Genomic DNA, 13,756 nt, shown 5'->3' with positions numbered 1-13,756 from the left:
TGCTAAGGTGATCATAGGTAGCAAGCCTATACTTGATTCTTCTGAGGCTTATGAAATGATTAGGGTCATATGGTGCCCAATAGAAGCTTGTTTTGAGCTGGAGGCTTTTTAGGATCTTGTCTGCCTCTCCCCAAGCTTCTTCCCTCTTATTAAAAATGAATGGACCCAGTTGGTGCTTAATTTTCAGCTGTGCTTTCTTATTTTTGCTATGGAAGTGTACCATGTCTGAATTGCCAAATTGCCGAAAGTACTCTAGGGCAAAAAGTCTCATGGGAACGTACTTTGGCAGTCTGTATGGGGCTAGCTCATAGCCATATACTCTGATTACTGTGTGGTCTTGGTAGAAGTACCAATCTCCAATGCTATAGTTCTTTGAAAGCTGGAGGATCTTCTGCATTTCATCGGTGAGTCTAGGAGGAGGAGAACTCTGCAGCAGGGACAAGGCTGGATGAATGAACAGATCAATGAACTCATAGTAGTTGTATGGAGAGTAAAAGATATGGTGACAGACTGGTGTCCAGAATATCACTGACCTCCTGTTTCCTTTTGCATCCAGCTTTTTGAAGAAAATAGGGAAACTGTCAGGCTGATTGTATAATATCAAATGATATATGTATGAGGTATATTTGAATACTCTCTCTCTCTCCAGATTCATGAATTTCTCATGAATTCTGTCAGCAATGAATGTGGCATAGTCATACTGGATAGCAAGGGGCTGTCCTGGAGTGAACATGGATAGCATTACCAAGATTGTTTCATCCACATACTCACTGGTATTGTAACCCAGGATGCAGGATATCATATCTACTAGCAGTCTCCCTGTTTCATTGAACCAGACATGTAGATAAGGAGGAGGTTGCTGGGGCTGGTAATCTGGTTGCATGAACAATTGGCCAATCCTTGTGACCTTTGAGCTGGGCAGCTTGGTACCTTGTTTGAGCAGAAAATTCATAGAAAGGGGCACTAGAGGCTTAGTTGGCTTAAAGCTTAGCATCTCATTTATGGATTGAGGAGTGATGTGAAATAAAACAGTCCCAGATGGAGCCAAAACTGCTCTTTGAGTGGGTTCATAGTGTTCACAACACTGATGGATGAAGTCTGGGAATACATTCACTTGTGGAAGATAATAGATGGGCAAGTTGGACTCCCAGATACCCATGTCATCAGCACCGCTTATGTGTTTCCTCTTTAGCTCACAAACGGTTTCTATGTGATATTTGTTGCTTATTTCAACCGTTTCCTTCATTTGATAATCCCTGTCAGCAAGGGCCAACCATTCTAGGTTCTTATGTGGGGCATTCAGGGGTGCAATATTCAATGCCACAGGGGTCTCCATTGCTTAGTTGTCACTTGGAGTTGAATTGTGCTTTGGTTTAGCAAAGCTGGCACTGAACAGTAAATTATGGTTGTTGTGGGGAAAAATGCCTATGTAGGACGATCCTATCCACCTAAGGTGTGACAGTGCCTTAGCAACAAACAGAGACAGCTATTCTAGTATTCTTCCTTTATGAATTAAGAATGAAGAGAGATAGATGGACTAACCGGTGTCTTCCGTTTGTCCCTCGATCCGATCTCTCTTCTCTTTGAGGGTTCCCAGCTACTTGCCTTCTCGCTCGCCCAGCTTCAAGAGGTTTCTGCAAGATCACAAGAAGAGAACACTACACAAGACATGGATTCATATTCATAACTAGTTCAGGATTAGAAATAAACTAAACATACTAATGCAATCATACATCAAAGATACATCAGTATATAGGAGAAACCAAGATAGCTTTATTGATGAATAACAAGGTTCAGGAAGAGATACAACCCAAAGGGCTCCAATCCAGCATCTCCTTCCCAGCAAATGGAATTCCTATCTTCACCCCCTTCAAAGCATTAAGCACCCAATGATTCCAATCTCAAACCAACAACAATTCTTTGCAATAACAAAATTCCAGCCTCTAGATCTCATGGAGGAGAGATCCATATATAGATGTTTGGAGAGAGGATGAGTCAGCTTGAGATCTGACTAGTGTCCTCTCCCTCTATCAGTTCTTGATTCCACTTGGAGGTTCTTGCTTCCACTTGGAGATTAAGAGCCTCTTACTCATCATAGTCGAATTCACTGAGGCAAGTGTCATTGAGGAAGATTTTGGAAGCTTCCTGGGTCTTGACACCTCTTGGAATGAACTTGCCATTTGTCAACTCTCGCTCAGCGCACCCTGGTAGTGCTTCTACCTGCGTTGCAGTGTAGGTAGCTAGTGTTGACTTTGACATTCAACGCATACAGCTAGTGGAGCCACTGAATTGATCCTGAATTGACTTGTTTTTGAGCAGTTTCTGGTGGAGAACTTCTGTGAATTGCTGTGGTTTGTTAGCCTTGTTCCTCTAGGGGTAGGAACAACATGTTTAGGGACTTTGGATCCCTTAGATTATGGACATTTCATGCTTATAGCTGTAAGGCACAAAAATGTCTATAACAGTTGCCCCTTAAAGTATGAGGCCGTTTTATCGGGTGAAATGCTTTATCAGGAGGATTCGAAGTTCATCCAATGCTGGGAGGAGACCTGTAATAAGATACAATACAATACATTATCTTTCATACTGCTTTCATGATCTAGCTGAGGCGGGCATTCCCATGCTCAGCTTTATAAATTCATTTTCCTGTACATAGAACAGACAATCGTCTGATGGTAGACTGATAATTTTGATGAAATTATCATCCTTTGGGTAGGATGATTATCTGCTGCAATGATGTACATGTCAATGTCTTTATCTTTCCTGAATATATATCACAGCCCGGATGGATGAAACTAGATCTGGGGTCTTCAAACTCGTTCGATCTTCACTCTAAGTACAAGTCGATCCATGTGAGAAATGTTCTGAAGTCGAACATGGAAAGACATCGCTTGATTACCGGTCAATGAGGTAAACCGTTAACAAGCGCGAGAGGAATCACCGATAATGATAATGACCCTCAAGGTACTGCAGTACAATTCACGTGGTGTGAAAAAGGGACTTGGCGTCGAACACCACGCAAAACCTTTCGGTCGAAGGTCATTGATGTATACCTGTCGCCGGAAGTGAGAAACTTGCCATTGAGGTATGCAAGCTTCAAAGTACTGAAGGGGTTGTTCCTAGATCAACTTCTTGGATAATGAGCTGATGTCGACAAGAAGCGATCCGTCAAAGGAGGGCCTTAATGAATCCCACATCAATGACACGAAACGGAGCTAATGATTTTGATGGAGGTGAAAACGATCTGTGACATATGATTTAGGGTGGCGGTCATGAAAGGATGAAGGATAATGTACGGCAGTGGATGGGACACGGTTGACTTTTTCTGAACGACTTCTCTTTAACATATGGCGACACTGATGCGATGGATCGGTAGCATTACCCCAAATATGGATGGTATGGCGAGACCATGGTGATGTGACCGGTGAATGAAACAACCCAACCCGATTGTGGTACGGAGGAAAAGTGTCATGTTCAAGAGCGACTTGCTACCATCAAAGTTTTCTTGAGTTTCTCCCAATTTTTCCCCAGTCATTGCTGACCAGTACCTCTTTATTTTTGTCAAGCTTGAGGAGGATAACATATGCTTGTTCTATAACCTGCCCTTCGGGCAAGCCCATCGCTATGTTTTAACGAGCCTAGCGATAGTGAAACTCGTTCTCGTCTAAAGACAAGTTTGTCGCTATTTAATGATTTTAACGAGTCTAACAACAAAGATAACTCGGTCCTTTTCATTTTTAGAGAGTCTGAAAAGGTACATAAAGTTAACTCCAAAAGTCCTTTTTCGTCATATAATCCCTCATGTCCGAAAAAGTATAAAACGATACAGAAGGGATGAGTTTTCGATAGTTTTAACGAGCCGAATAAAACAAGCGCTCGATCTTTTTGTGCAATAATCCCTCAGGTCCAAAAAGATTAAAATCTAGAGGAGGGATAGCACTTCCTGTCCCTTTAACGAGCTGGAAGGCCAAGGACTCGGCAATCTTTTCATATTTTACGAGTCAGATGAAAAGAGCTTAAAGAAGACTCGTCTTTTGAGGAACGAGTGATAAAACGGGTTAGCAGCTGATTCCAGGTACAGGTTGGAATTTTCCAATCACGGCAGTGTCACAAGGATGGCTAGTGAAATCACTCTTCGCAGTTGTTCCTCAAAATGGGTAAACAATCAAATGGAGGTGAACGATCGACCAATGGAAAAGTGGAGGTGACGGTGCAAACACGACCAAGGCTTTAATGGCTAATGATATTACATTCACTGCAGTTATTTACCGGAATAGTTCATTTTTTAACGAGCTTAAATGCGGGTGGAAACACTTGCTCGCTCTTATGTTTATTTTTTAACGAGCATGAACTATACGATAAAACTGCTCGGATCTTGCGTTTATTTTTTAACGAGCATGAACTGTTTGCTAAAACTGCTCGATTCTTGCGTTTATTTTTTAACGAGCATGAACTGTGTGCTAAAATTGCTCGATTCTTGCGTTTATTTTTTAACGAGCATGAACTGTGTCCTAAAACTGCTCGATTCTAAGTTTGCATGCCCCCAACATAATAACGCAAATCGAGGTGCATGCAAATTGGTCACTATTTAAGCATAGTAACGCTTGAGGTACAACCCATTACGAGGTTGCGCCAGTGGAATTCCGTCATAATCCATTAACTCATAGGCTCCTTTTGCTAACACCCTTTTAACAATATAGGGGCCCATCCATAAAGAATTAAATTTACCTGCTCCCGATTTATCGGATTCTTGGTCATAAAGCAAGACCAAGTCACCTTCTGAGAAGACACGGGGTTTGACATTCTTCTCGAACTGCGCCTTGACTCGTTTCTTATGGGCTTCGTTAGCCAAAGCGGCGTCACGACGGGTTTCATCCAATTGGATTAATTCCAAGAAACGGGCCTCTTCTTCCGAAGTTCCGGGGATGAGATCAATTGCGAGTTTAAGAGACGAGATTTCACACTGGATTGGCAGGACTGCTTCCAGGCCATACACCAGTTGGAAAGGTGTGAACCCGGTCGCATTTCTTACAGATGTTCGGTAAGCCCACAAGGCTGAGTACAGGATTAGGTGCCACCTTCTTTTGTGAACTCCGATCATCCTTTGTAGCATGTGCTTCAGGACCTTGTTGATCGCTTCAACTTTTCCGTTGGCTTGTGGATAATACGGGGTAGAGCTGTCGTGAGATAGCCCTAGCTTAGCAGCTAATTCAACCATCATGTGATTGCGAAAATGCGATCCATGATCTGTAACTATAGCCTGTGGTACGCCGAACCTGGCGACTACATGATTGAAAAAGAAAAGGGCAGCTGTTTCACCAGTGTTATCTAATGTAGGCATCGCCTCGGCCCATTTGGTAAAATAGTCAACGGCGACTATAATATACCCATGCCCCCTGGTCGAGGTGGGGTTACATGTCATGAAATCGATGCCACATTTGGCGAAAGGCCCAACAACAACTATTGTCTGTAAAGGTGCGGGTGGTCTTCTGGTTTTGCTATCAAAAATTTGACAAGCATGGCAACTTCTGACTGCGGTTATGAAATCTTTGAACATGGTTGGCCAGAAGTATCCTGCTCGTAATATTTTCTGTGCTGTAGCATATCCAGATTGATGCCCCCCACACGCGCCTGAATGACACTCATTCAGGGCTTTTTCGGCCTCCTCATGGGTGAGGCACCTCCTCAGAACTGTATCGATACCACGATGGTAAAGCGTATCACCAACGATCATGTAGTCTTTTGCTTGGTATCATATACGTTTCTGTTATGAGTGAGAGGTGTTAGGCCTGAATTTTTGGGTTTGGAGATAAATTATTATATATCCATACCACTCATTGCTCGTAGATATCAGAAACAAACTTTCGTCCACGATTGATTCTTCGGATGTTTCATCGTTGGACGACGATGGGAGATCGCACAATAATTCTACGAAAACTAAAGCTTTCTTTGATTTGGATTTTACAAATTCCAGATCAAACTCTTGAAGGATTGCTATCCATTTTGAATATTTGCCCCCCAGCAACTGTCGCGACAATATATAGGTCTTGGGGTTGCAATCTGATAAAATGGTAGTTTTTCGAAAGAGGACATAATGTCGAAATCTTTGTATCGCTTGAACAGCAGCGAGTGCTAGCTTTTCAACATAAGAATATTTGCTTTCCGTATCATTCAAGTTTTTACTTAAATAATATATAGGATGTTCAATTCCATCAACTTCTTGGACTAAAACCATTGCAATGGTCGTATCTGCTGCAGCCAGATACAGGTTAAAATCTCTTTGATAGTCCGGGGCATACATTAATGATGCTTTTACTAGAGAATCTTTCAGAGTGTCAAAAGAAGCTTGCGCTACCTGATCCCAGACAAAAGGTACATCCTTTTTCAAAAGACGAGTATAACCTTTAGCAAGTTCTGCGTAATTTGGAATGAACCTCCTCAGAAAGTTTGCTTTCCCCTGGAGTTTCTGAATCTGAAGAAAATTTGAAGGTGGAGGCAAATTAATGATTGCCTGAACCTTGCAAGGGTCAAGACGAATCCCATCCTTAGAGACTACAAAGCCAAGTAAACGACCAGAACTGACGCAAAATACACATTTGTGCGGATTGAGTCTTATCTTGTAGTGTCGGCAACGTAGAAATATCGCTCTTAAATGCTGCGGATGATCATTCCGCTTTCGCAAATGAGCCGGAAGGTCGTCGAGGTATGGTTGAACGATGTTCTTGATGTCATGGAAGGCATAATTCATTGCCCTCTGAAACGTCGCCCCTGCGTTCTTTAAACCAAAGGGTAATTTTCGATAAGCGAATGTGCCCCATGGACAAATGAATGCAGTCTTTGATTGGTCCTGTGGGTGGATATTTATTTGATTATACCCGGAAAATCCATCCATGAATGAAAAGATTTCACATCCGGCGCATTCATCAATTATCTGGTCGATGAAGGGTGTAGGGTAGTTGTCTTTTGGACAAGCTTGGTTTGCATCCCTATAATCGACACACACTCTAATTGTCCCTTGTTTCTTCATAACAGGGACAATATTCGATACCCAATTGGTTAGAGGAACCGGGTAGATGAAACCAGCATGGAGAAGCTTTTCAACTTCTGCCTTAATGGCAGCGGCTTTCTTGGGGTGCACCTGCCGAAGCTGTTGTCTTACTGGTTTGACATCAGGATACATCTTAATTTCGTGTTCAACGATACTCGAGTCAATGCCTGGCATTTCATCATATGACCAAGCAAAGACATCTCTGAACTCGCGGAAAAGAGCGTTATATATTTCCAGTTCTGAAGGAGAACATCCTTTTCCGACATAAATATTCTCTACAACATTTGTTTTAGTCGAGATATTTATGGTTATAGTCTCTTCAATATTGGATAAGTTTTGCTCGGAATCCACCGTATTTACAGTGTTTGATAGAAATTCAAAAACTGAAGGGTGGTAAAGGTCATGTTGAGTATCTTCTTCATAATCTGGAAGAAGGGAATGATGGTGGCAATCATTCCATGGTGCCCCCTCAATCAACATTGATTGTAGGATTCCTTCGTCGGTTGTATGCACTCTCGACCAAGGATCTAATGGGGTACCATATTCTCTAGACCTATCTACCCAAACGCTTGATGAGCATTGATTTGGGTTCGCCTCCCATGCCCGAAACATTGATTGCTACAATATTTCTATAGGGTTTGGGGGCAACACCATTTCGTGATCCATGTTGTTATCGTCTTCTGAGATCTTCATGGAAGATATCATGTTGCAGGCTCCTACCAACGCTACTTCTCCTATATAGATTGGAGGTGGAAGTGTGAAAGTTCCCATTAATGTGGGGTCTTTCAGTAGGCCTACTCCGATATCTTGAAGCGAGTGGTTGCTCCCATGGATCATGGGAATGCTTCCTGTAACTTGTGAACCATTAGGGAGGAAGTCTTGTTGGTCGACGATTGTAATCCCTCCTTGAAAAGGGAATGCAATCTTCCTAAAATAAGTCAACACTACAGCTGCCATGGCATATATCCACGGTCTTCCCAGTAGGATGTTGTAGTCAAGATTCCCATCGATGACTTCAACATCTATTTCTACTGTTTTTCCCCCCAGTTCAACCTTCAAGCTATTTAGGATACCGCACGGGGTATATGTCCTTCCGTTGAATGCTTTCAATGTCGTAGAAGATCGCGACAAGGTCGGAGACCCTAAAGTTTTCCAGCAACTCATCGACATAATACATGTAGATGCCCCCTCATCAATGATTGTTCGGTGAACAGTTTTGTTGAGGGCTTTCACTTGAATAAGGAAAGCTAGTTGAGCTGGTAACTGAGGATCGTATCCTTTGTGGTCGAAGGATACAAGATTGGAATCCTTGGGATCAACCCCACCAATAGCCGATAACAAAGCATGCCTTTGGGATGGGCAATTTTGTAGTACTTCAAGAGTCGACATAGCGGATGGCGATTGGGCCAAATCTTCCACTATGTTATAATGCTGCGCCGCTCTGGCGCGAGGATTAAATGTCGACTTGTGTACTACTCCCTTTGGCGGTTTTATTGTTAATTCAGGAATGATGGGCGGTACAACTTCTGTCGAAGTTGTTGTCGAACTACTTGGTTGATCTTTACCTTTGTCGTTCGACAGCTGCGGAGTCCCGTAATCTTTGTTCCTTGTCGAAATCAAAGCATCATTTTGTTGCTTGGAGATTGACAACATTAGCACTTGCGAAGGGGAAGCATTTCCACTATCAACCAGATTTTGACCTGGATTTGGGAACGGATCAGTTAACACAGCTGAGGTTTGGGAACTTTTGAAGAACCTTTTAAGCTCAGCTTTGTATGGAAAATTGCCTGTCCAATGATCCTCATCACATATAAAACATGGATTTTTTGGTTTCCCTTTCCCAGGAGGGTTTGAAGAAGTTTTTTCAGGGGATGACTCACCCTGTTTCTTCTTCTTCTTGCTTCATGGTTGATTGGTTTCTTTGCCTTTATCTGCTGATACGACATTTACTTCCGAAGCAAGAATTTCATCTTTTGCATTTTGATCTGAAGTCTTACGGGCTTTCTTAGATGAAGCCTTTGTCGATTTCGCGTTTGTCGTGCCAATCACACCATCGCCGGCATGAGAGTCACTATTTGATTTAGGAGGAGGAGGAATTGAGAATTCCGGTCTAGGGGCGTCAGGTATCTTGTCGTAGAGCGTGCCAGACTGAGTGTAGACTAAGTCTAGATATTGTGCACGAGCAATAACTTGCTCCTCCGTTACGACTCCCCCCTTTGCCACATCTTCCATTATAGCAGGAAGTAATGACTTGATAAACCATTCAGCTAATAACTGATCGAGAACGTACATTTTTACCATCCTACGATGACGATGCCACTCATGTATATGATCGGATATATGAGTGGCCGTTGTCTGCTTGAAGTTGGTTAAGATTTCCGTTCCCGTTTCATACCTTATCGGTAATTGAAAATGGGTTAAGAAAGTCGTGGCTAGGGAGCTGAAATTGTCGAACAAGGCTCTAGGTAATTCAATATACCATTTTGCCGCTGGACCCGTTAACGTCCTCTGGAAAAGGCGAAGCCTTATCGAATCATCGTTTAGGGTGTTTGATGAACACCACAGATGAAAAGTCATCACGTGATTCGATGGGTCTTCACCTGGATTTCCATTAAATTTAGGAATGTCCGAAGGAAGTTTGTGAGGAATCGCTGGCCACCAAGGGGCGTAAGCAATTGGATCGTTTGTTAACCGGTGTAAATCGGGTAACTCTAAAGTTGCCACGAATGGTAACTGTTGATTCAGGTTAGGTGAAGCATACCCAGGGTAGGATGGAATTGCCTGAGAAGTGGGCCTTTGCATACCAACATAATGTAATTGATGTTGGTATGACTGATACGGTTGGTGGACTTGACCACTGTAAAGCGGTTGGTTTTGACCGTTTTGAATATACGGTTGTCCACTGTTCGCAAAGATCTGCTGCTCAGAACCTTGGTATACTTGTTGGAATTGTGGTTGTTGGTATTGCACCAACCATGGTTGCGAAGCCATGTTCTGTTGCGATATACTAACCGTTGGACCAAGGTGTGGGGTAATTGTACCCATTTGGACCTGTGTCGCCCCACCAGTAGGCGATTTTGGTTGAGTCACAGGGTCAAGGGGCTGTTGCATTACAACCTGAGAAATCTGAGGTTGACATACAACAGGCAACGTTTGAACCTGTGACACTGTCACAATAGCCGGTGTGGTCGGGATGTTCGACATACGTACACATTGTTGCATAGAATACACAACCCTTGGTTGTTGAGGTAGCATAGGTACCCAACCACTTGTTGTAACTCCCGTATAACCTGAATACTGTTGTGAACTCCCGTATGGATATCCTCCCGGAGGGGGTAATGAAAGGGCATACTGCCCCCCATACGGTAGCAATCCGGAACTCAAGGGGATTGTTTGTCCTTGGGGACTGGATTGCCCAAATTGACCTCCAAATGGATCAATTTGGCGAGTTTCAACATAAGAGTTGCCGGATATTATTCCGGAGGAACAAACTGGAACGGACCACACTGTCGAAATAGTCCCTGGGTGGACTCCTTTTAGCGGTTGTGAGTTAGTCGAGACAGATGGTATGACGACAAACATTGTCGGAGTGACGTCAGGGAGTTCTGCTGTCGCTGTGTCATTCGACACAGTCCTAGATGTTGACGGTTGCTCAGACATTTTGAGTCTATCCAAGAGATTACCTAGCGATTCTACAGGAACTTCCACTTGTGGTAGACTAAATTCTGATGTCGAAGGAAATAGAGTGACCCCGACTCCAAAATGTGTTGGAGTACTTGCTTGCGGATCTTCTACAATTTCTTCTATCGCAATCAAACCAGGTGGAAGGGGAAGACCGTCAGGTCTGTAAAATATTTCTGGTGCCGAAGAAGGGGTTGAATCGACAGCGACAGTTGTTTGAGGAACAACACTCTCTGGACCGGTTACAGATGGAACTGGTTCAGTAACACAAGTGTTTGTTCTCAGACTAGGATCAGTATCACTGTCCCTCTGTGACTGTTGAACTTCTTCTGTAGAGGCAGGGTTTCGAGAAATGTTTGGAGTAACCGGAATCTCAGATGTTGTTGGAACACTTGTTCTAACTTTGATAGGAGATTTCGAACCAGTTAAACGAGTTCGCTTTGTCCATACTGTTTTCGTTTCTGGAGACAAAGACGGTTGACTCGTAAGCCTCCGCGAACGACGGGGTTTCAATTGACTTTCTTCCACGATTGCGGATTACTTGATCAACCAAAATACAAAAGGGGAAAATGTGTTTCCGAATTAAATGAATTTTTTAGACGCTTTTAGACACAACTTGCTTTTTCACTTTTAAAGAGTCGAGAAAAAGCTAAAGATGACTCTAGTCTCCTTCGATGTTTTAACGAGCCCCAAGTGACAAATGCTCGGATGGACTTTTTCCGTTACAGAGTCTGAAAAAGGCCAAAAGGAACTGCTCTGGAGTTCTAGGTAGAGGGTGTGCCAAACTTTTCGCAAAACCGCAGAATACTTTTTCGGGTATGGGCGGTCGATCTTCCTGAATGCTATGTTCAGTGCATTGCGATCAGTAGGGCGGCCGACACGGCTTCCTAAGGATAAAGGTTTTATGCCTATAGGGGTCTCCCGATATATACGCGACGGTACGTGGGAGCACAATCCGTACTGGCGCTATCGTCCCTCAGGAGGAATCACCCACCATCAACGAGATCGACAGTCACCAGGCTTTACGACGCCGGAACACGTCTCTAGCCTAGACCTCTATGTTGTGCGTTATGTTGCAAAGCGTTGTTAAGTTCATTCAATTTATTTTAGGTTGATCTTTTTAAAAGTTTGCCTTTTGAGGTTCACCACGAGATGTATGATACAATTCCTAAATGCAGTCTAAAGATGATAAGCAAGCTTTATATCTTTTCAACTTATGAAAATCCTAGCTACAAAGGGAAAAGAAAGACACCATCTTTTCTCAAAGAGCAATCAGCACACTCTAATGCACTTTTCCTAAATCAAGCATGCAAACTATCAAGATGCAAATGCACAATGCAGGTGTTTGTTTTCCGCTTTCTTAGTATTGATGCCTACAAAGAGAGCTTTTTGTACAACTTTGAATTTGCTTTTAAATGACAAATATAAACAAGTTTACTTTTTCGAAATCAGAGAGGGTAGAAGAGATTACAACACTTTACGATTTCTGAAATGAATACTTGTTTCGACACTTAAAAGAGACAAACTCAAACCAAAAGCAAAAGTAAATGTATAATCAACTGCAAACAGCCAATGAACTCTTTCCTAAGATCACAATCAACAGACCTGAATCAAGGGCTACAGGATGACTATTTCACTGTTGCAAAGGAAAACTGTAAATGACGCCACAAACACATAAAAACACTCACAGTCTTTTTGTACAAAAGGAGGCGGAATTTAAGCAGAGAACAGGAGTTATCAGACTGGTACCTATGCTGGTTACACGCTGCAAAAATCAAAGATCAAAACAAGGCAAAACAGAGCAGAGAACCCCAGCTGCACAAGGCCTAACTGGATCAGCGCAACCTCAACACAGGGGTTTTGACATTCAGCGCAGGTAGCCTTCACAGGACCTGCGTTGAAATGCAGAACCTCTTCACAGGGTCTGCGCTGAAGGAGAAACGAGAGTTTCTCACTGGGTTCTGGGTCACAGATTGCTGATTAATCTACTGTTTCAGGCCAAATAAAAGCAACAAGCAAGGTGCAATCAAAGGGATGCTTTGAGGAAGTACTAAGATCTATCACAAAGGAACATCAAATCATTTGTGAGTCCATTGTTCAGATCATAGACAAATCTAGTGATTGGATCAAAGCAGCAGCTGTCTACTGATGAGCCCCAATTTTTGGTATAATTTGGGCTCATTTGGCCTACTTGCTTTGCTCAAACCATTCACTTTTTACTGCTTATGCATGCATTTCTTAGTTTATTCGTGTTGTTTGTAGGAAGAAGGGTAGACATTTTATCTACGTGACTAATGCATGATGCTTTCAGGTTTTTGGCATTAAAAGGGGGAAAAAGACAACGAAAAAGGAGACAAGGAGACAATGAGGTGGCACTGCTGGTTTTTAGGAGAGGATGTCCACGGTCTTGGGGACCTTCCTCGTGATTCCCACCAAGAACTCCGAGCTCCAATCCATCTCCCCACCGAGCTTAGAAGTAGCCAGCTGTTCTACAGGAACAACAGTTATAACTGTTGTACAGGAACAGTAGTTATGACTGTCCTACAGGATCAGCAGTTAAACTTTAGTTGGACAGTCGAGCTCCTAAAATCAAGGACATCTATTGGATGATCGTTTTTGCATAAATACTAAGGCCGTAGCCTTGCAGAGAAGCTTTTTGAACCTTGGCATTACTCTTGTAATTGGGAAATACGAGCTAGAGCTCAGTCTTTGTTCCTTTTTGTAAGCCAATTTGGCATGACATCAGATTATGAATAAAGAAGGCAGATTTTGATCTAGTTCTGAGTTTTCTCAAGGAGCTATAGCTCTCAGGTTAGGGCCCAACCTGAGAGCAATAGATCTCCTCAGTGTTGTAATGTGTTTGAATTTCGTTCCAGCACTTTGAGTTTGTTTATTTTCACATGCAATTCGAATTCACAGTTTGGTAATTTAGTCGTTTTCATGAGCATAGATAGGACTAGTTTATGGTGATTTGCTTTCAGTCGCTTAAGTTTGATAGGAGGATAGATATAATCTCTTGGAGCTCCA

This window comes from Pinus tabuliformis, chromosome X (assembly GCF_031772625.1).
Source record: "Pinus tabuliformis cultivar Carrire ecotype Pingquan chromosome X, CPIR1, whole genome shotgun sequence".
NCBI classification, from domain to species: domain Eukaryota; kingdom Viridiplantae; phylum Streptophyta; class Pinopsida; order Pinales; family Pinaceae; genus Pinus; species Pinus tabuliformis.
Note: the sequence above shows the minus strand (reverse complement) of the source record.